This window comes from Nyctereutes procyonoides, unplaced genomic scaffold (genome assembly GCF_905146905.1).
Source record: "Nyctereutes procyonoides isolate TBG_1078 unplaced genomic scaffold, NYPRO_anot_genome, whole genome shotgun sequence".
Classification (NCBI taxonomy): domain Eukaryota; kingdom Metazoa; phylum Chordata; class Mammalia; order Carnivora; family Canidae; genus Nyctereutes; species Nyctereutes procyonoides.
Genome location: NW_026575043.1, coordinates 18,934,548 through 18,955,771, shown reverse-complemented (window position 1 = coordinate 18,955,771; position 21,224 = coordinate 18,934,548). Strand labels below are relative to the sequence as shown.

The window sequence follows — 21,224 nt, the reverse complement described above, 5'->3', positions numbered from 1 at the left end:
GGATCACGCCCCAGGCTGAAGGTGATTCTAAACCGCTGAGCCACCCGGGCTACCCCAGGATTTGGTTCTTTATGGCATTCGCATCCTCTATCACATGCTCGTGACCACATCCAGAAGTAGAACTTTTCCCCCATCACTCTTTTTATCAGCTAAAAATATATCCACCAGCGGTCTCTTTGCAGATTTCCAGGCAAATTGCATTGCACTGCAAGTGGCTGGCCCAGGGTGGCGAGGACTAATTGTGGTTCTCCCCTTGGGATTAGGGATGGGCCACTCGCCCTGATGCACATGCCCCTCCACCCCGCCACCCCCCACACAGGAGGATGTGTTACTTGGATGTACTTGGGGTTCTCTTAAGGGGAAAGAGGAAATGGCCCTGGGTCAGCAGTCAGCAGCATGTGCCTAGCTAGGTTACATAAAGTAAGATGGAACTATGATATAAAAAGTCTTCTCTGGGTAGAGAAACGTCGACTTAATCAGCAAAGCCATTAGAGGGGATGTCTGAGTGGCTCAGTCAGTTAAGCATCTGCTTTCTGCTCCGGTCATGATCTCAGGGGCCTGGGATTGAGCCAGGAGAGTCTGCTTCTTCCTCTGCCCCTGCTTATGCTCTCCCTCTCTCACATTCTCTCTCTCTCTCTCTCTCTCTCTCTCTCTCAAATAAATAAATATTTTTTTTAAAAAAAACCTAACAACAGGGGCAGCCCGGGTGGCCCAGTGGTTTAGTGCCTGCCTTCGGCCCAGGGCGTGATCCTGGAGACCTGGGATCGAGTCCCACGTCGGGCTCCCTGCATGGAGCCTGCTTCTGCCTCTGCCTGTGGCTCTGCCTCTCTCTCTCTCTCTCTCTGTGTGTGTGTGTGTCTCTCATGAATAAATAAATAAAATCCTTTTTAAAAATTAAAAAATTAAAATAAAAGTAACAACAATGTATTGCAGCCCTGTAGGAATGGGCTCGTTTCCTTGTGGGGGTAACTGCCTACTGGATTTTAGGCCAGGAATCCTGGCGACCAGTTAGTGAACGCCTACTCCGTGTGCTGCGCAAAGACATCACATGCGTTCCTGCCCTGAATCCTCATAAAGTCCTAAAATGATGGGCCTGAGCCCCAGAGGGTTGTACCTCCTGCACGAGCCACACAGGCAGACCGTGACACTGCTGGAGCAGGCGGGGTAACGGAAGGGACGGCGGGGCTCAGCGTCGCACAGAGTACAGGAGGCAGAGGGGTTGAAGGCGTGGGTACCAGTCAGGAAGCTCTGGAAGCAATGCCGTGCGTCATGCTGAGGGCGTGCATCACTGTGAAATGAGGTTCGGAGCCCCTGCTAAGTGTGAAGCACTTCACCAGGCAGGTTATCTCCTTTGGTTACTTCATTCTCACCAGGATCCGTGGGATAATTTTTCATTGTGGTTAAAAAAAAAAAAAACACCAAACATGAAATTTATCATCTTAACTATCTCTGAGTGTGCCATGCAGTGGTGTTAAGTGTATTTATATTGTTGTGCAACAGATCTCTAGAGGCTTTTCATCTTGCAACCCTGAAATTCTATACACACTAAACATTAATGCCCTCTCCCCTTTCCCCAGCCCTAGGCAGCCACCTTTCAACTTTCTGTTTCTATGATTTTGGTTGCTTTGGATACTTCATATGAGTAGAATCATATGGCATTTGTCCTTTCGTGTCTGGTTTACTTCAGGTCTGCATAAGGGGCACCTTGGTGGCTCAGTTGGTTAAGTGTCTCACTCTTGGTTTTGGCTTAGGTCATGATCTCAGGGTCGTGAGATCGAGCCCCGCGTCCTGGCTCCGTGCTCTGCAGGGAGTCTGCTTCAGATCCTCTTACCTCTGTCCCACCCCCTACTTGCATGTGTGTTTGTGTGCATGCACACTCTCTTTCTTAAATAAAAGTAAATCTCTTGGGGCAGCCCGGGTGGCTCAGCAGTTTAGCACTGCCTTCAACCCAGAGCCTGATCCTAGAGATCCAGGATCGAGTCCCACGTCAAGCTCCCTACATGGAGCCTGCTTCTCCCTCTGCCTGTGTCTCTGCCTCTCTCTCTCTCTCTCTTTGGTGGATAAATAAATAAAATCTTAAAAAAAAGTTAATCTCTCAAATAAATAAAATATCTGGATAATTTCCATTGTATATACATACTGTATATTTTTTTCTCCATTCTTCTGTGGATGGATGCTAGAGTTGCTTCTGCTTTTTGGTTGTTACAAACAGTGCTGCTACATACATGAGTGTGCAAATATCTCTTTGAGATCTTATTGTCAATTCCTTTGGATACATATCCAGAAGTGAGACTGCTGGATCATACAGCAATTACAATTTTAATTTCTTGAGGAACCTCCACGCTGTCTTCCATAATGGCTGTACCATTTCACGTTTTCACCAGCCGTACACTAGGATGCCAATTTCTCTGCATCCTTGCCAACATTTGTTATGGTCTATTCTTTTGATAGTAGCCATTCTAATGTATGTGAGGCATGATCTCTTCGTGGTTTTGGTTCGCACTTCTCTCATGATTGGTCGTGTTGAGTGTCTTCTCATATGTGTGCTAGCCATTTGTGTGCCCTCTTTGGAAAATTGTCTATTCAAATCTTTTGCCCATTTTAAAATCAGGTGAAGTGTATTTTTGTTGAGTTGTAGAACTTTCATATATATTGTGGATATTAAACCTTTATCAGAGATAGTATTTGCAAGTGCTTTCTACCATTCTGTTGGCTTTCTTTCCACTTATGGATTGTTTCTTAAGGTAAGAGTTTTTTATTCTCATTACTGCAATTGGATAAGTTGATAATTGAATAAATACTTCATACGGCTCTCTCCTCAAATATACAGTGTGATACTTAAGAGCCTTTGTCTCACCTTTGTATCCCTAGCATCTACCAAATGCTCGCCCATGAGACAATAGACTGAGCCTCAGAGATTACACAGCTTTCTCAAAGTTGCACCACTACCAAGAGGCAGCATCAGAATTCGAATTTGGGCTTTTGGGTTCTGCTCTACTGATGATTGTCAGTTCACTTTCAGGTGTCTCCCTAACCCAAAAACCTGAATCCAGTCTTTGATTTCATGGGCAAATGATGTACAATTCCCAAGATATTCATTGTTCAGTATGGTGAAGGCCACTCACTAGTAACCTGCTAAGGGAGTTAGCAAATGTTACTAAAACATGATATTCATAAACCAACATTAGCATATCACCTGAGGTTCCTGCAGACTCAATACCCGTGTTTTTTTTCCAAAGAAGTCTGGCTGCCACTTTCCAAAGCAAAGTTACCATGGTCCTTTTGCACATACACATATAGAAAGCCAGACCAGGAGCTTTGGAATCAGTTTGGCATTATCTAGAAGAGTTGAAGTTGCCATACTGATGACTCACCATTCCACTGTTATGTGTAGCCTTGGACTTGTGCTGTCCAATGTGATTGCAGCACAAGGCTGCAGGTGACTATTTAAATTTAAATTAAGTAAAATTAAATAAATAAGCTCTTCTGTTGCATGGGTCATCTTTCAAATGCCCAATAGCCACATGTGGCTGGTGGCCACTGAATTGGCCAACACCAATGTAGAACGGTTCCAATCAGAAAGTTCCACCAGATAGCATGGCCCTAGAGAAACTCGTGCACGTGTGCATTTGGAGCTCTATACGAGAATGTTCCTGGCCCTGATGCTTGTAATAACCCGAAACTAGAAGCAGGTTAATATGTACCAGCAGTAGCCTGGGGAAAGCAGCTTATTCATGTGATGAAATACAATGCAAATGAAAACTGGAGGTGTCTCACATATGTAAGATTGAGCAAAATGAACAGGGCATGGAAGGTTACACAGGGGGACTCCTGGGTGGCTCAGCGGTTTAGCTCTGCCTTCAGCCCAGGGCGTGATCCTGGAGTCCTGGGATCAAGTCCCACGTCGGGTTCCCTGCATGGAGCCTGCTTCTCCCTCTGCCTGTGTCCCTGTCTCTGTCTCTGTCTCTGTCTCTGTCTCTGTCTCTGTGTGTGTGTGTGTGTGTGTGTTTGTGTGTCTCATGAATAAATAAAATCTTTTTTTTAAAAAAAGGAAGAGTACACACAGATGGATCAGCATACAGATAGTACAGTTGTATGAAGCTTGAAATGACGCAAAACTCTGTTATTTAGGGCAGCCCTCGTGGCACAGCAGTTTAGCGCTGCCTGCAGCCCAGGGCATGATCCTGGAGACCCGGGATCGAGTCCCACATCGGTCTCCCTGCATGGTGCCTGCTTCTCCCTCTGCCTGTGTCTCTACCTCTCTCTCTCTAGCTGTATCTCTATGAATAAATAAATAAAATCTTAAAAAAAAAAAAAAGAATGAAGGCAAGGTGATGAAAACACTTTAAAAAAAAACTCTTATTTAGTACTTTATGGTAAAATAATAAAGAAAAGCAAGAAGATTATTATCCCAAATATTGGTACAATGTTGGGACAGTGGTCCCTTCCTGTTTGGTCTTCAGAGAGAGCTATGCCAGTAGTTTGGTGAAGGAAATATTTCTATTCTCCTAAACTACTGAGAGAAACAGAGTAGGGCAGTAAGTATCTCAATTAATCAATCCCATAAGAATATTTAAAAATATATTTTATTTATTTACTTGAGAGAGAGAGAGAGAGAGAGAAAGAGAGAGCATGAGCAGAGAGAGGGGCAGACAGAAGCAAACTCCCCGCTGGGCAGGGAGCCTGACTTGGGGCTCGATTCCAGGACGCTGGGATCATGACCTGAGCCAAAGGCAGATGCTTAACCAACTGAGCCACCCAAGTGCCCAATCCCTATAAGAATCTTCTAAGAAAGTGCCATAGACTAAACGTTTGTGTCTCCCCAAACCCATATGTTGAAACCTACCCCCCAATGTGATGGTATTACACGGCGGGGCCTTTAGGAGGTGATTAGGTCACAGAGTCCTTACAGAAGAGAGCTTCTTCCTTCCACCATGTGAGGACACAGTGAGAACACAGTGAGAACACAGTGGTCTGTGACCAGGAAGCAGGTCTTCAGCAGATACTGAATCTGTCGGCACCTTGACCTTGGACTTCCCAGCCTCCAGACCTGTGAGAAATAAGTTTCTGTTGCCTATAAGCCACACCCTGTCTATGGTATTCTGTTACAGCAGCCCAAGTGGGCTAAAGCAGGTAGCTATTAGGGTTGAGACTTATTTGACTTATTATTATTATTTTTTAAGATTTTATTTATTTATTCATGAGAGACACACAGAGAGAGGAAGAGACACAGGCAGAGGGAGAAGCAGGCTCTATGCAGGGAGCCCGATGCAGGACCCATTCTCAGGACCCCAGGATCACGACCTGAGCCAAAGGCAGACGCTCAACCACTGAGCCACCAGGTGTCCCTAAGATGCAGAATTTCAGCATTTGGTTGGTGTTCAGTTTCTAGATAAAATCATTTCTGTGTTTTTGTCAAATGTGCTTTGTCTGTAACTCTTACCTAAGCCAAAATATTGGTCAGTGTGTGAGTTGGTCACTTGGTGAAGGAAAAGCTTTGGGTGGCTTAGGAACATACTTAGTGCAGCTTTGCTAAGGAACATCCAAGCTGGTCAGCGCAGTCCAGCAGGGGATCAACCTCACCCCGTCCCCCTTTGAATTCTTGGAGCAGCTTTGGTTTGGCCGAGTCCATGATTAATCACCCAGAACACAGCAGAAGCCAGCCAGGCCGTGTGGGCTGAGGCGGAGGGCAGCCACCCTCCCCCCATCTTCCCTCCCACCTCTGACAGCCAGGAAGGAGAGCATTTCCAAGACTCCAGTGTGTTTGGACTGAGGGTGACCTCTGGTCTGTCTCTCCCCTCTCCCTTCCATGTGACCTCTAGTCTCTTTTCCTAAGTGCAAACTCCCCAGGAATGAAGCACTATTCTTGCTAGCTCGCCCCCGTGCTGTGGCCATCATGTCTTCAAATGTTTTCTATTATAAAGAAATGGAGATCTTTGGTTATCTTTTTTTTTTTTCCTGTATCTCTTAGGTATTCCCTGGGAATATATCACTTACGTAGGCATGTTGGGAACACAGATCTTGTTACCAAATGATGAGACTTGCCTGAAAACACAAGAACGCTTGGCCCATGGCCCACACATGGAATGCTGATGTTTAGAGACAAGTAGCCTTATGAACTTGTGGAGCGGGCTCTAAGTCTTAAGAAATTAGGAAGTTGGAGCACCTGGGTGGTTCATTCAGTTAAGCCTCTGCCTTTGGCTCAGGTCATGATCCTGGGGTCCTGGGATGCTGGGCTCCCTTCTCAGCAGGGAGTCTGCTTCTTCCTCTCCCTTTGCCCCCTCCCCTTCCCAACTTGTTCTCTCTCTCTCTCTGTCTCAAATAAAGAAATAAGATCTTTAAAAAAAATAAAGGAAATTAGAAAGTTATCAAGTATGCAGAAGCAGATGAACCCCAGAACCGGTCCTGTGTTCCTACAGTTCTGGAGGCAGCCTCAGGTTTAGGGGAGAAGGAAAGAGATTATCCTACAGAGTTTCTCCATCTCGCTCTATGAGCAAGTGGTCTGAGAAATAGTCCCAGGTGCCAGGTGTGTGTTTGTGGGCTGTGTGGGTGGGAGCCACTTGGGGGCAGAAGGAGAGAGGCCATTCAGAGGAGAGTGGCCACCTCGTACAGAAAGGACTGGGAGTAACAGTACGGCTGGGTGGGGGTAGATATGACCACATTTCAACTCAGAGGAATGAACACAGGGTGTGAGGAGGGGAGACCATCATTCTAAAACCCAGCTTAACGTGTGAGTCCTGAGAATAACTTTGTCCAAAGGTAAAACAGAAAAAGCTTTCGTTCCATCTGCTTTGTGGCATGGCTGATGTGCCTTGCTTGCTCTGAGGTCCCTCAAAGGAAGCTTGGCTAAAGATGTAATAATCCAAATCCTGGCTGGGAGACTTGTAGTTCAGGGTTTGGCCCTTCGAAGCCTCTTGACTCTGAAAGTCAGTTTTCCCCTCAACTGGGACAAGAGAAGTTTTCTTTCAAGGTTGAAAACTTCCAAGGGCTATCTTATTTTATGTATATACTGAAACACAGAAAATTGGCCTTTACAAAGATGTCTTTTAGTTCTGTTGAAAGTGTTGGTACAACGTATGCATCCTTTATGCCTGACCTGTATTTTCTACAGATAGTTCATGCAATTATTTCTTTCAAAAAAGCGTAGCAAATTTCTTACAGAATTGAGTAATTCCAAGGGCACCTGGGTGGCTCAGTCGGTTAAATGTCTGACTCTTTGGCTCTAGTCATGATCTCGGGGGTCCTAAGATCAGCCCCACAGTTGGTAGGGCTTTGTGCTCAGCGGGGAGTCTGTTTCTCTCTCTCACCCTCTGTCCCTCCCCCTGTTCGCATGTGCTCTCTTGCCCTCTCTCTCTCTTTCTGAAATAAGTAAATCTAAAAAAAATTTTTTTTGAATTATTCTATGTGTTTAAGGTGAGGAATCTGGCCCACTTTGGTCTTAGCCAGAAGATTCTTTCTTTACTTAAATAAGTCTAAATTTTTTTAAATTTATTTTATTATTTTTTTAAGATTTTATTTATTTACTCATGAGTGATACAGATAAAGAGAGAGGGAGAGACAAAGGCAGAGGGAGAAGCAGGCTCCATGCAGGAAGCCAGATGTGGGACTCAATCCCAGGACTCCAGGATCATGCCCTGGGCCAAAGGCAGACGCTCAACTGCTGAGCCACCCAGGTGTCCCTAAACTTTTTTTTTTTTTTAAGATTTTATTTATTTATTCACGAGAGACCCAGAGAGAGAGAGAGAGACAGAGAGAGACACAGGCAGAGGGAGAAGCAGGCTACATGAGGGGAGCCCGACGTGGGACTCGATCTCAGGACTCCAGGATCACACCCTGGGCTGAAGGCAGGCGCTAAACCACTGGGCCACCCAGGGATCCCCGAGTCTAAACTTTATATTAATAAGTTATTTTAAACATTGTTTCCTCTTGCAAATAAATCCCACATTTCTTTGTCTTACCTTTAGTCAAATGTACATGTTACTTGTTTTGAAAAGTCGACTAAATCATCAATAGTCATAGACCACTTTCCCCATGCTTCCTTCCCCCCAGTTATTCCTCCCTTGGCGTCTGCTATGTTATTTCAGTTGTTCTTAGGTATTTGTCCCTATATCCGCAGTTAACAAGCTTGTATTTCTATTGCTTTATTTTCCAGTAAAGGCATCAGTTCTTCTCCTTCTTCTTTGAAAGGTGAGAATTAAGTCTTGCTCCTCACAGGCCCTGGCTCCTCCCCAGCCCACACATTTACACTTTCTTCTCCCCATCTGCAGTACAGTTATAATTCACAGGAGTTCCAGTATTGATGCCAGTATGATCTGCTGTTCAGAGCAGAGCCTGAACCACTTTTCTTTCCCTTCTAGCTATTAGTTTTTCCCCAAATTAATACAGAGAAGCATCATTTGCCACCCCCAAATGTGCCTCTGTGGCATGTGGTTTACATTAGGCTCACTGCTTTTAAGAAAGAGAAGACTCGGAAGAACCTTTGACCTTTTCCTAACTGCCTAAAAGAAGTTAGATAGAGGACCTGCTCCAGAAAGGGAAGTGTCACCATAGATAACTACAGTTACTCCCTAGGTCCCAATATTTCTGAGTGGCCCAGCAAACCTTTTGTTTTGTTTTTTTGAAGATTTGATTTATTTATGCATGAGAGATACAGAGGGAGAGAGAGGCAGAAACACAGGCAGAGGGAGAAACAGGTTCCATGCAGGGAGCCCGACGTGGGACTCGATCCCAGGTCCCCAGGATCACCCCCTGGGCTGAACCCTGGGCTGAAGGCAGCGCTAAACCACTGAGCCACATGGGCTGCCCCCAGCCAACATTTTGTTTACCAAACACTTGTTCTTTTCATCTTCCTGTGAATTGTCTTCCCTCTCTTTGAAGTCCCAGACCTTTCCCCCCTTCTCCTTAGTTTAGGATGATATATACCTCATCTTGCCTGACTGTCTTTGGAATTTCTTGGGTCTATAATGGGTTCTCGCTACATGTGTAGTTACATTTGGGTTTCTCCTGTTAATGTGTCTCAGGCCAATTTAATTCTTAGACCAGCCAAAAGACTCTCAAAGGGTGTAGGAAAACTTTTCTTCCCCGATATCAACAGCTAACTTGAGAAAAAGTTTTTGCGTACTTTCCTGTGTGACTCTCCCAAACTCAATCCCAAACTCTCCCCTAATTGTCTAGATCCCGTGGGACGCCTGGGTGGCTCAGGGGTTGAGCATCCGGCTCAGGACATGATCCCAGGATCCAGGATCCAGGATCCAGTCCCACATTGGGCTCCCTGTGGGCTCTCCCTCTGCCTATGTCTCTGTCTCTCTCTCTCTCTCTCTCTCTGTCTCTCATGAATAAATAAATCTTTAAAAAAAATAATTGTCTAGATCCCTTCCCAAAATGTTTCTTTTCATCAAACATCTTACTGATTTCATCTTCAGGAAAACTCTCTGGGCTGGTTGCTTCTGTGCAAGTGCATGCCTGTCATCCTGGCGTCTCTTCATTGTCTCATGGGGTTCCCCTCACCTCTCTCCTACCTTGGATCTCTTTGTCTAGATGACAAAGAGTCATCTCTTTGTCTTTTCTTCCTGTGAAATCTCTCATTTTAAATTGAATTTTCATTTTTGGAAGTCTTGATTTCCGATATCTTTAAAAATCCTCTCAATGCAGCTTTTTAATATTATCCTATTCTTCTTTCATGAAAATACTTTCTTCCATATCTCTGCAATATAGTTTACCAAAAAATTCTGTCTTGACAAATCCTGTCCTAATCCCCCACAGAATAGTCCAGCATCCTCCTTGGAGGTGAGAGCCTGGCTACCAGCACCTGAAAGCTTAGCACGGGGACCTTTAGTGCCTCATTCATCAATGTGTAAGCATTCACCCCATCATCCTTCCTTCAGTAGAGTCTCCTCATCCCTAAGTATGACTGGTGGCCCCCAGTCCAGAGAACCTCTCTTTGTCTTCCCCTGAGAACAGATCTCCCACCTTTTGCTGCAGTGGGGGACGGGCAGTCAGAGAGTGAGGGAGGGGATCCATGGATTTAACTGCTTCCCAAACAGCTTTCGCCTCCTCCTCCCTAGGGTGGAAGTCACACCTCCTTTTCCTCCTGGTTTCTGATACCTGGTGCTGCCATTTCCCAAGTGTGTTAAGGACTCTTGAGGTGTAAACCAAGTTATTCTCAGCTTTTCCCTTTGTTCAGCCTTTAGCTCTTCAGGTCAGCTAAGTCATTTGCCAATGGTCCATTTTTAACTCCCAAAGTCTTATTTTGTCTCCTCTCTCTGTCTCCTTGTCTCTGTGCAGGTTTTGTTTGCTTAGTTTTAAACAATTTGGGAGGGAACAAAATTAGCCAGATGTGTGTATGTGTGTGTGTGTGCGCACATGTGTGCACGTGCTTATGACATATCTTTACCCAGAACTACATCACAAATTCTAACAGAATTGTTTAGTTAATGATATATAAACACTGCAGAAGTGGCCTAGAAATCTTTTGTTTCATTGGTGTGAGCCTCTAAGAAAAGGACATTTTAATATATTTAGATGGATGCCTAATTCTTTTATCTGCATGATCTCTTAAGAATGTTTTCAAGCAGAGGATCCCTGGGTGGCTCAGGAGTTTAGTGCCTGCCTTCGGCCCAGGGTGTGATCCTGGAGTCCCTGGATCTAGTCCCACGTCGGGCTCCCTGCATGGAGCCTGCTTCTCCCTTTGCCTGTCTCTCTCTCTGTGTCTCCCATGAATAAATAAATAAATAAATAAATAAATAAATAAATAAATAAATAAACTTTAAAAAAAAAAGAATCTTTTCAGGCAGCCCAAGAAAGGCAAAAGAGAGGTAGCAATGAATCATCAATCAATAGCCTTTTCTGGTCTCTCTCTCTCTCTCTCTCTTTAATCGAGAAGCTTTAAAGATCATATATACTTCACTTACGATGGTGAAAGATAGAAGGATCACAAGAGGACAGGGTTACTTGGTGGGGAGGAGGACCGAGGAATAGAAAGAAGGTGGAGGAGACAGGAAAACTGGCAAGAAGAAGCAGTCAGAGATGAGGGGAAAACGGGGGCGGAGTATCCCCCAAACTCACGTTGTCACTTAGAATGGCCAGCACAGGGAATTTGCAGTAGCTGCAAAAATTATTTGTAGCTCTTCATATTATTCCACCTCTATAAAATTCCATATGTGAAAAAGAAAGTGTCTCCTCATATTCATCTCCATGTAGTCATGCCTTTAATACACATTTATTGAGAACCAGTGATGTGCCAGCCCTGTGCTGCGAGCTGAGGGATGCAAAGCTAGTTAAGACTTTCCTCAGGAAGTTAGTCTGTAGTCTAACTGGAGAAAGAGACAGCTTTTTAAAAATGCAGTATTGGGGGGGGGGTGCACCTGGATGGCTCATTTGGTTAAGCGTTTGCCTTTGGCTCAGGTCATGATCTCGGGATGCTAGGATGGAGCCCCACATTGGTTCCCTGCTCAGCTGGAAGTCTGCTCCTCTCCCTCCCTCTGACCTTCTCTCTCTCTCAAGTAAATAAAATATTTAAAGAAATTTTTAAAAATGTAATGTAAAGGAATAAGTGACACAGTAGGAGGTTTCTTGACTATGTGGTCCAGAGGAGGCCCAAAGGTGGATGGAATTGGTTTTGTCTGGGGCACATGGAAGTCTTCAGTTGGGGAAGGCGTCTGCATAGCAGGGCAGAGGATGGGTGTCCCTGCAGGGAGACGAAATCATTAAAAAATGGCTGAAGAGGGGATGACCATTAGAGCCTTGTCTTTCGTCTTTCAAAGTAATTTGAAGTTGGTTCTTTAGGCAAGTGATTTTCTTTCTTTTTTTTTTCTTCTTCTAAAGGTTTTATTTTTTTATTCATGAGAGACACAGAGAGAGAGAGGCAGAGACCCAGGCAGAGGGAGCAGCAGGCTCCCTGCGGGGAGCCCATTATGGGACTTGATCCTGGGGCCTCGGGATCACGCCCTCAGCTGAAGGCAAATGCTCAACCACTGAGCCACCCAGGTGTCCAGTGATTTTCAATATCAGGTCCCTGGCAGGGCTACCTGCCTACGAGCCCCTGGAGATCCTAACTCAGCCTTTCATGGCTCCTCTCAATCTCTAGCTTCCAAAGGCTCTCAGGTTTAGAAACTACTGCTTTAGGCCCTACAATTTCCACTGGAGGAATTTAGGTGGGGTGAGAACATCATCGGACTGGCATTTCAGAAATATCCCTTCAGCCAAAATGTGGAATTGGGACTGAGGGGGAGGCTGGAGACTGACTGAGAAGCCACTCTGGAGGCCAGTGAGACACAGAGTGACACCTGCCCTAAGGCAGTGGCCGTCAGGATGGGGGCGATGAGACCTGGGATCATGTGGCAACCCTGTAGCTGTAGAGAAAGGAGACCAGAGTCTGGGTTTCTGGTTCCCAGGGCAGCTCGGTAGACAGTGGCCCAACCCATCAAGATGGAAATCAGGTTTGGGGGAAGAGAATGAGATACTTTGGGGGCACAATGAGCTGGTGCTTTCAGGGGGCAAGTGTGCAAATGGATGCTGCCACTTGAGTGGGGAGAGGGGTTTGACCACAGAAATAAGTGGGTCGCCCAGTCAGAGTGTGAGCGAAACCAGTAACCAGAGAGCCAACAGCTGATAAGCAAAGCGGGGACTCTCCCCATTTCGGCCTCTTCACAGAATGCTGTCTGCCTCTGAGAATAATATTCTTGCCTGAGGCTCGGGATAACCAAGTGCTCATTAGGTTGTTGGGGGGCGGGGGGGGGGACTCCAGGTTTCATCAAGAAACCGGCTGGAACCGGCTGGGACTACTCACCTCCTCTTAGAGACCAACAAAATGAGATGAACCCTCCTTTACTTAGTAACTTCCTGTATCTGATTTTGATCACCAGCTCCTGTCCCCCTCATGCAGAAAGCCCCCAACTCTTCCCTTCCAGACGTGGATTTGAGGCTCTTGTCCCCATCTCCTCCTTTGGTGGCCTTTCAGATAAGCTCCCTCCTTGCTGCATATTGCATGTGTCAGCCCAGGGGACGGACGAGGGTCCTGTGACACGAGGAGGGGACAAGGGAAGAGAATTCTGCTTTCAACCTTGAGCGCAGGTAGGACAGTGAGCAGGGGGTGGGAGGAGGCAGGGAGACTGGCAAACCAGTAAGAAGGAGCCAAGCTCCCGAAGGAAATGAGGGCATGGAGTCCTCCCCACTGGGAGGACAGCCTTGAAGCAGGGTGTGGTCCGTGTCTCCCCAGAAGGCCCCCTCCCACTCCGCAGGGGCAGCCGGGGAGGCGAAGCCACCCGCCCGGAGGGGAAGGCGAGGAGCCAAGCTGGAGACCTCCCTCAATTATTTGTAATCTCTCTGCAGATTCGGGCAGTGCTCAGCAGCCTTTCCTCCTAGAGACTGAAGCTGGAGGGCGCTTGGGGCCTGGGTGTAGCTCCAGCAGCCCTAATTGCTGAGTGAGAAGCGGCTGGAGAGCTTTGGTGACCCAGCCTTGGGGGGTGGGGGGGGTGGGCGGGCTCTAAGCTGAGCATCGCTGGGTGCGTTTCTTCTGGTTTGGGCAGCACATGCCCAGCGCCCCGAAATCCTTCTAGAGGCTGCAAAAAAAGACAAAGGACCGTAAAGAAGACGACACCGAGGAAACCTTCCCCTCTATTCTCTGCTCTCCACTCTCTTTGTTTTGCTTTAAATGAGTTTAAATGAGTCGTTATGCTTCACAAAGGACAGTAATCAAGACCCTGGTTGTGAGAGGAAATAGGTTTTATTTTACAAGCTCCCCCCTGCCCCCGCCCCATCCAGCAATATTTAGTGTTTCTCATCTGAAGATCTCAAGCCTCTTTGGGGCCACACAGTCATCTATTCGGTACTCCCCCTGAAGGAAGAAAGAACAATTTTCTGTTTTGTAGGGCGGTGCTGGGGAGAGCTGATTTGGGCAGACCGGGTGCTGTGAGTACATTCATCCCCCTACTCATTCAGAAGGTATTTACTGGCTGCCTACTCTGTGCATGAAACTATGCCCTGCCCACGGGGACACAGCCAGCTGGGCAGACAAGATGCAACACGCACGCGAAGTTTGCACGGCCTAGAAACAAGGGCCCGTGCCGTTCCTCACCAAGGGCCATGCAGAAGGGAAGAGCTGCCGTTCGCCAGGCCTGGTCCCTATAGCCCTGTCTGTTCGCAGGGGGGCGCAGGCGGCGGAAGGGGGCCTCCCAGTGACACACAGCATGGTGGCCAGCAGCACGCAGACCCCTGCCCCCTGCGAGCTCTCAGCCTCCTCCTCTGCAAAATGGGTACAAGTCCAGCTCTCCCAGTTGATTGAAAGCCTCTGTAGTAAGTAGGGCTGATGTCGGTCTTCCCCTTCCATCCCACGCAGTCCCCACTGGCTTGCTCTCCCCACCCCCACCCCCCGCCCCCAGAACCCAGCTCCCCACCCCCAGACCACTTCTCACGCCATCAGGACTTCTGAGGCTTTGTCTGGCACCCTCAGCAGCCTGTCGCTGTGCAGTCTCCCCCTCTCGGCACATAGTGGGGACTTTACAAAGCTGTGTTCAATCAGGGAACAAAGAGCCTTATAGGGACAGAGTAGACGTGTGGTCTGAGCCAAGGCTGGAATTGCTTGGGTGATTCAGAGGACAGTGACTCAGCCTGTTGTGGGTGTGTGTGGGAGCACAGCGAGAGACAGGGACCCAACTGTGGCACGTCGTCGTCTGTGTCCGCGCAGCAGGCTGAGGATCAGGGCTTTGTTCTGCTGGTACAGGGAGAGGCCCGGGGCGGGGGTGGGGGGTTCTGGGCAGGGAGGTGTGGGGGGGCTCCAACCTGCATCCCTGTGGGAGGACGGGAAGGGCAAGGGTTTGCGCGATGAACGCTGCTGGCCATTCTCAGAGTGGGAATAGAAAGGCAGCAGGTACAGTACAGGAGTATACGTGTCTGTAGCCACCAAAGAGCACTGCAGCCACCGATGGGACAATGACATTTATATTTCAAAAATCCAGACAAGGGCAGCCCGGGTGGCTCAGCGGTTAGTGCCGCCTGCAGCCCAGGGCGGGATCCTGGGGCCCGGGATCGAGTCCCGCGTCGGGCTCCCCGCATGGAGCCTGCTTCCCCCTCTGCCTGTCTCTCTCTCTCTCTCTCTCTCTCTCTGTCTCTGTTTTTATGAACAAATAAATTAATAAATCTTTAAAAAAATTAAAATAAAAATCCAGACAAGTTTCATTCAGGCTGTAGCAGAATGACCTCAGCCTCTGAGCAGGGATGGATCTGAAACTCTGACCTTCCCCTCCTAAGGATGCCAGCCTTGGAAATAAGGCCAGTTCTCCGCACCTGCATGGGATTCTCTCTGGAGCCTGGGGGGACGGGGCGGGGGGGGGGGGCGGTGAAGGATCTGAACTCCCTCCTAGCTTTTGTGCTCACTCTGATTCTCAGGAGACGCTTGGCAAAGAGGGTTTTCTGGAGGGAATGTGTGTGTGTGCACATGCGGGTGTGTGTGTGTGCATGCGTGCCTCCCCCCACCCCACGCTTGTGGGGTGACTTCCCCCCCTCCTTCTCCAGCTCCTATCCGGAGCTAAACACTGTCCAGTTGCTGCTGCCTCTAAACCCTGTTATGAGAGTCTTGGGGCCTCAGTCACCCTGCGCTTGCAAGATCCCACAGACCCACACTTGTGGGAGAAGGCGCTTGTGGGGGGGGCGGGGAGGACAGGCGGGTTCCAACAAACCTCTGGGGCCGCAGGCAAAGAGCTCATGGCAAAAGTGACTATTGGAAAAAAGCTCACGGGTGCCAGCTTTTACATTTTTTCCAGGATGAATTAATTGGGCAAGGATGATGACTCATGTTGGCACGTCGAGCGGGAATAGCCAATGCACGCTAAAGGGGCAGGTGGAGGAAGAAAGGTGCGTGGGGAAGGGGGCACGCGTGGGAATGCATGTGGGAAAGGGCCGCGGAGAGCACCGCAGCCTGAGGAGACGTGGAGGAGATGAGGAGGGCAGCTGAGAAGTGCCCCCCGCGGGAAAGGAAGGATTCACTGCTGCTGGGCTAGCCGGCCCTCCCCGGGCTCCCGACTCCCTCTGGGAGTCTCTAACCTCTTGTATAGGACTGCAGGCGGTGGGCAGCCGGCCCCCCAGCGTTTAGCGCTGCTTCCAGCCCGGGGTCTGGTCCTGGAGACCCGGGATCGAATCCCACGTCGGGCTCCATGCATGGGGCCTGCTTCTCCCTCTGCCTGGGTCTCTGCCTCTTCCCCCCCCCCCCCCCCCGTGTCTCATGAATAAATAAAATCTTAAAAAAAAAGAAAAGAAAAAACAAGCAGGAGCCATGGGCCCATGTCATGAGGCTCCCCCACCTGCAGGGCACTGTACTTTCTGTGCTTGCTATGAGTCTGCCGCCGCGCCTCTCTTACCACCTCCACTCAGCCCGAAGCTCGGGGGGGCTTCACACAGTAAGCCAAGGGTAGAGCTCAGAATCTGAACCCCGACAGGCTGGCTCCCCTGCTCACCAGCGTGCCAGCAAGGAATCCGTACCCTGTCCCCATCCGCAGTCTGTTAACAAGTCCAGTGCAGTAGGCTTTTCTTGGATGTCAAGGGAAAACCCTTTTGGATACTGTACAGCCCCGGGCACATGGCAAGGGCTGCGCTGGATGCTCGCTTATTTCCTCCGTTACTTCCCATCCTCAAGTGTAGCCATTACTGTGTCCCTTTTTTTTTTTTTTTAAAGATTTCTTTCTTTCATTCATTCATTCATTCATTCATTCATGAGAGACACAGAGAGAGACAAGCAGAGACACAGGCAGAGGGAGAAGCAGGCTCCACGCAGGGAGCCCGACGTGGGACTCAATCCTGAGACTCCAGGATCACGCCCTGAGCCACTGTCAGGCGCTAAACCACTGAGCCACCCAGGGATCCCCCCCTCCACTTTTTTTTGATGTTAAGATTTTATTTACAAAGCTTCTTTGTTGTACAGAAAGTAAAAATGCCGTTACAGTCTCGGTGTAACTGGAAGCCACAGACGGCGGGCTCAGCAATCACAGCTCTCCACGCTGCAGACAGCAAGTCTGACACGAAAACCTAACAACGCTTGCAATTTTGTTGGGGTGAAGTCCCTAGCTGGGTGGTGAATTTCCAAGAAGGGCTAAATAGAGGAAGGTGCAGTGTCACAGGAACTATTATTTGGCTCTTTGGGTGGGTGGGTGTCCTGGGGCTTGTATCATAGTTACTTATTATTATTATTTTTTAAACAGCTACCAAATCCATATGAGCAGTCCAACCAATCCTGAGCAGTTCTTTCTTTGCAAGTTATTTGGGGTTTTGATCCTCTTCTCCTTCATCGTCTGATTCTCTCTTCCTCTTTTCACCTTTCCTCTTCTTCATCTTCATCCTCATTGGTGTCCATCAACAGATGAATGGATAAAGAATCTATGTATACACTGGAATGTTCCTCAGCCATTAGAAACGACAAATACCCACCATTTGCTTCGACGTGGATGGAACTGGAGGGTATTATGCTGAGTGAAGTAAGTCAATCAGAGAAGGACAAACATTATATGGTGTCATTCATTTGGGGAATATAAAAACAATAGTGAAAGGGGAATAAAGGGGAAAGGAGAGAAAATGAGTGGGAAATATCAGAGAGGGTGACAAAGCATGAGTGACTCCTAACTCTGGGAAACGAACAAGGGGTGGTGGAAGGGGAGGTGGGCGGGGGATTGGGGTGACTGGGTGATGGGCACTGAGGGGGGCACTTGATGGAATGAGCACTGGGTGATACGCTATATGTTGGCAAATTGAACTCTAATTAAAAAAAAAAAATCCCTGAGGAATTTGCCATGGGTTCCAGAGCTCACAGGTCTCAGAGCCTGGGATCCACAGCCACAGCTGCCCGACCTCAGAGGTCTTCCCTTCCCACTGCTTGTCCACATGGCCTTGGAGGCTTTCTCTAACTCAGAGGCATTGCGGGATGGAGGCTGAGCCTGGGAGCCTTTCTCTCCTGCCTCCTCAGCATCTCAGTAGCATGTTCCAGCATCATCTGGCTACTCAGGTACCATTCCCAGAGCTGAGCATGCGACCACCAGGGAGGGAGCTTGCCGGAAAGCAGAACTTCCAGCCCCACCCACCCACGCAAGCAGAATCTACCTTCTAACACGACTCCCAGGAGACTTGTGTTTATTTCAGTGTTTGAGAAACACTAGTCTAGTCACAGCACCAAACCCTCCTACCCAGGAACTGGCAGTGCAGCTCCTACAAACACAGTTATTGTGTGGTTTCTGTCTTTTTTTGGAGTGCTGGTGGTGGTGTCTCTCACTCAATCTAGGGTATGAACCCAATTTCCAGGGGGTTGGGTCTCAGTAGCGGGTGGGCGGGGACTGGAGTTATTGAATCATGAACCCTATCCAGTCTACCACAGACTTCTCCCTCCCACCTTCAGAAATACAGCAGATTTAATTAATTCAACGAATACCAGCCTTCTACGTTAATGGATTTCCCATTGGCTTCTCTAGCTCAACCAGTTTAAATCTGAACTGCTCAGCTCACCCCCAGATACAGGTCTCTTCTTGGATTCCATCTTTCTGCGGGAACTAGCACTGTCCTGCCCAGGCATTCCTTTTGGCTCCGCCTTCCTTCCAGATCTCTCACATCATCCCTGTGTTAGGGCCACGGCCTTTCTCACCATGCTCCCTTACACCACCAGCTCTCCTGGACAGTGCTCTTAGCTCTCAAACTTTCTTCTGTTAACTTCAAAATGAAAGCTTTTTTTTTTTTTTTTTTTTTTTTAACCAGCAAAAAATGAGTTCATTTGGAAACAGAAGAAAACTGCAACTTGGGACATGCAAGGCACTGCAAAACCGTAGGCAAGGAGATGACCCCTCTTTATCATAGAGGAAGGGTGCGGTGGAGTTGGGAGTTGTTATAAACTAAAATCCCACTGGAGCAAACTGGGAGTTCCAAGGCTTGTGGCTTCTCACCCCCTGAGTTGTGACTGTCTCCGATTGGCTGGGCTGTTGCTGGGGCAGAAGGAAACCTTTCTTCCTCCTAAAGTAGTGGGTTTTGGTTTGTTTGTTTGTTTGTTTGTTTTTCTAAAGTAGTGTTCTTGCCAGGTACTCACTTCTTGTTGGGGGAAGGGGGTGGGCGGGGGGGAGGTGTGTGTGTCTGCAATTGAGTGTGACTGGGTGTGCACCCCTGCTGGTGTCCCGACCCAGTGTTAGTGAGGGTTCACCCTCCCCCAGCCTCTGTGCTCTCTAGCACATGGCACTAGGCTACTGACGGTCTCTGCCTTTTGTATGACTCTAAATCACTCCTTTTCCCACTTAAAAACCATTAGTGGTTCCCCTTGGCCTACAGAACAGAGTCAAGATCTTTTCTGATTTGATTCTCTGCTACTTTTCAAAATTTCCTTCTGGTAGATCTTTCCAACTGAACCTTGCCAATTCCAACCAGGTAGAAGCACCTGCTGTAGCCTGAGCATCCCTTTGCTTCCTCATGTCGGAGCTCTGGCTCAGGTATTCAGTGGGCTGGCAGGCTCTTCCGCTTCGACCCTCATGGTCCCTGTGCTTGCTTCCCTGACTCCTGCTCCTGTCCCCACCCTTCCAATAGAAGTGATCCTTCCCTCCTCCAGGCACCTCTGTCCCTTTTCTGTACCTCAGATATGACACTTCTCATGATCTTCCTTGGACCTCGTATTCTTTCTACTGGAAGGCGAGCTCTTGGAATAAAAACCCCTTGTTTGCTTTTTTTTTTTTTTAAATAAACTTTTTCCCCAAAAAAATAAATAAAATAAACTTTTTCCCGCTATGACTTTTTTTTAAATTTATTTATTTATTCATGAGAGACACACAGAGAGAGAGGCAGAGACACAGGCAGAGGAAGAAGCAGGCTCCATGCAGGGACTCAATCCGGGACTCCAGGGTCATGCCCCGGGCAGAAGGCGGCACTAAACCACTGAGCCACCCGGGCTGCCCTCTTGTGATGACTTTTTAGTTTAATTGAACGCTTGCTGTGGTAAAACACATGTAAAACCTACCATCTTAACCATGTGTAAGTGTACAGTCGTCAAAGATAAACATAGCTGAACGTTTCTTATTCACAATTTTATTTAGTACTGCTGTGATGGGAGAAGCAGCTGAGCCTCCCTCCTGATTTGCCAGGGATGACCCAGCATTTTAAAGGGAGAGTCAGGAGTACACTTACAATGAGCACTAACATATAGATTGGTTGAACCACTATATTGTACACCTGGAACTAGAATAAAATAATAATAAAGATAAAGGGATAAAGGGAGAGGGGCACCTGGGTGGCATAGTGGTTGAGCATCTGCCTTTGGCTCAGGTCATGATCCCAAGGTCCTGAGATCGAGTCCCATGTCGGGCTCCCTGCATGGAGCCTGCTTCTCCATCTGCCTGTGTCTCTGCCTCTCTCTCTGTATCTCTCATGAATAAATGAATAAAATCTTTAAAAAGAGAGAGAGAGAGAGAGAGAGAGAATGAGGAGGTGGGGAAGAGCAGGGGTTCAGGCAGGGGCTGGGAAGTGAAACATGACAAAAAGGTGGTAAAAGTGGTTTTCAATGCACTTGTAGTTGGGCCAGCTCTGTCCTCTAACTGCATTTCTCAGAGGCTTCTACTCTTCTCTAGCGACTGGGAACCAGAGGGCTCATCCTTTTGGACGATTACATTTAAAAGGAATGGCTTTGGGGCACCTGGGTGGCTCAGTGGATTGAGCATCCACCTTCGGTTCAGGTCACGATCCTGGGGTCCTGAGATCAAGTCCTGCATCAGGCTTCCTGCTCAGCAGGGAGCCTGCTTCTCCCTCTGCCTCTGCCCCTCCCCCTGCTCATGCTCTCTCTTTCTGTCAAATAAATAGAAGGAATGGCTTTTAGGTCCTAGAGAAAGAGACTCCTGGGTTGTAGCAGACTCATCTCAAAAGAGGAAAGATTGACAATTTGAGGGTTTTTTTTTTCTTTTTAAGCACATACTCTAAGAAAGGGAGGTATTAATTAGAGGTTAGCTGAAAGAAAGGGTGAATTCTTTTGGCACCCTTAAATTTTTCCAGACAGGATCTCAAGGTGGGGGCTGCGTTGGCCCAGAGATGAGGGCTGCGACTGCTAGAAGCCCTGCCAGGGTCTGGTCAAGTCTCTTAGTACAGGTGTTTGAATAGAGTCTTGCCTGTGGAGAATTTATGGGGTTCTCTCCGGTCAACAGCATTGAGTACATGCCCACGGTTGTACAACCATCACCACCATCCAGCTGCAGAAGTGTTTTCATTCTGCAAAACTGAAATTCTGC

The 21,224-nt window shown here is 48.0% G+C and overlaps 1 long non-coding RNA gene across 1 annotated transcript; it reads left to right on the top strand.

Moving 5' to 3' along the window:
* The first annotated feature begins 15,355 nt into the window (after positions 1–15,355).
* Positions 15,356–19,038, top strand: LOC129508165 (uncharacterized). Its single transcript, XR_008664145.1, has 3 exons — positions 15,356–15,849; positions 17,348–17,462; positions 18,727–19,038. It is a non-coding gene; the product is annotated as an uncharacterized LOC129508165 (long non-coding RNA).
* The last annotated feature ends 2,186 nt before the right edge of the window (positions 19,039–21,224 follow it).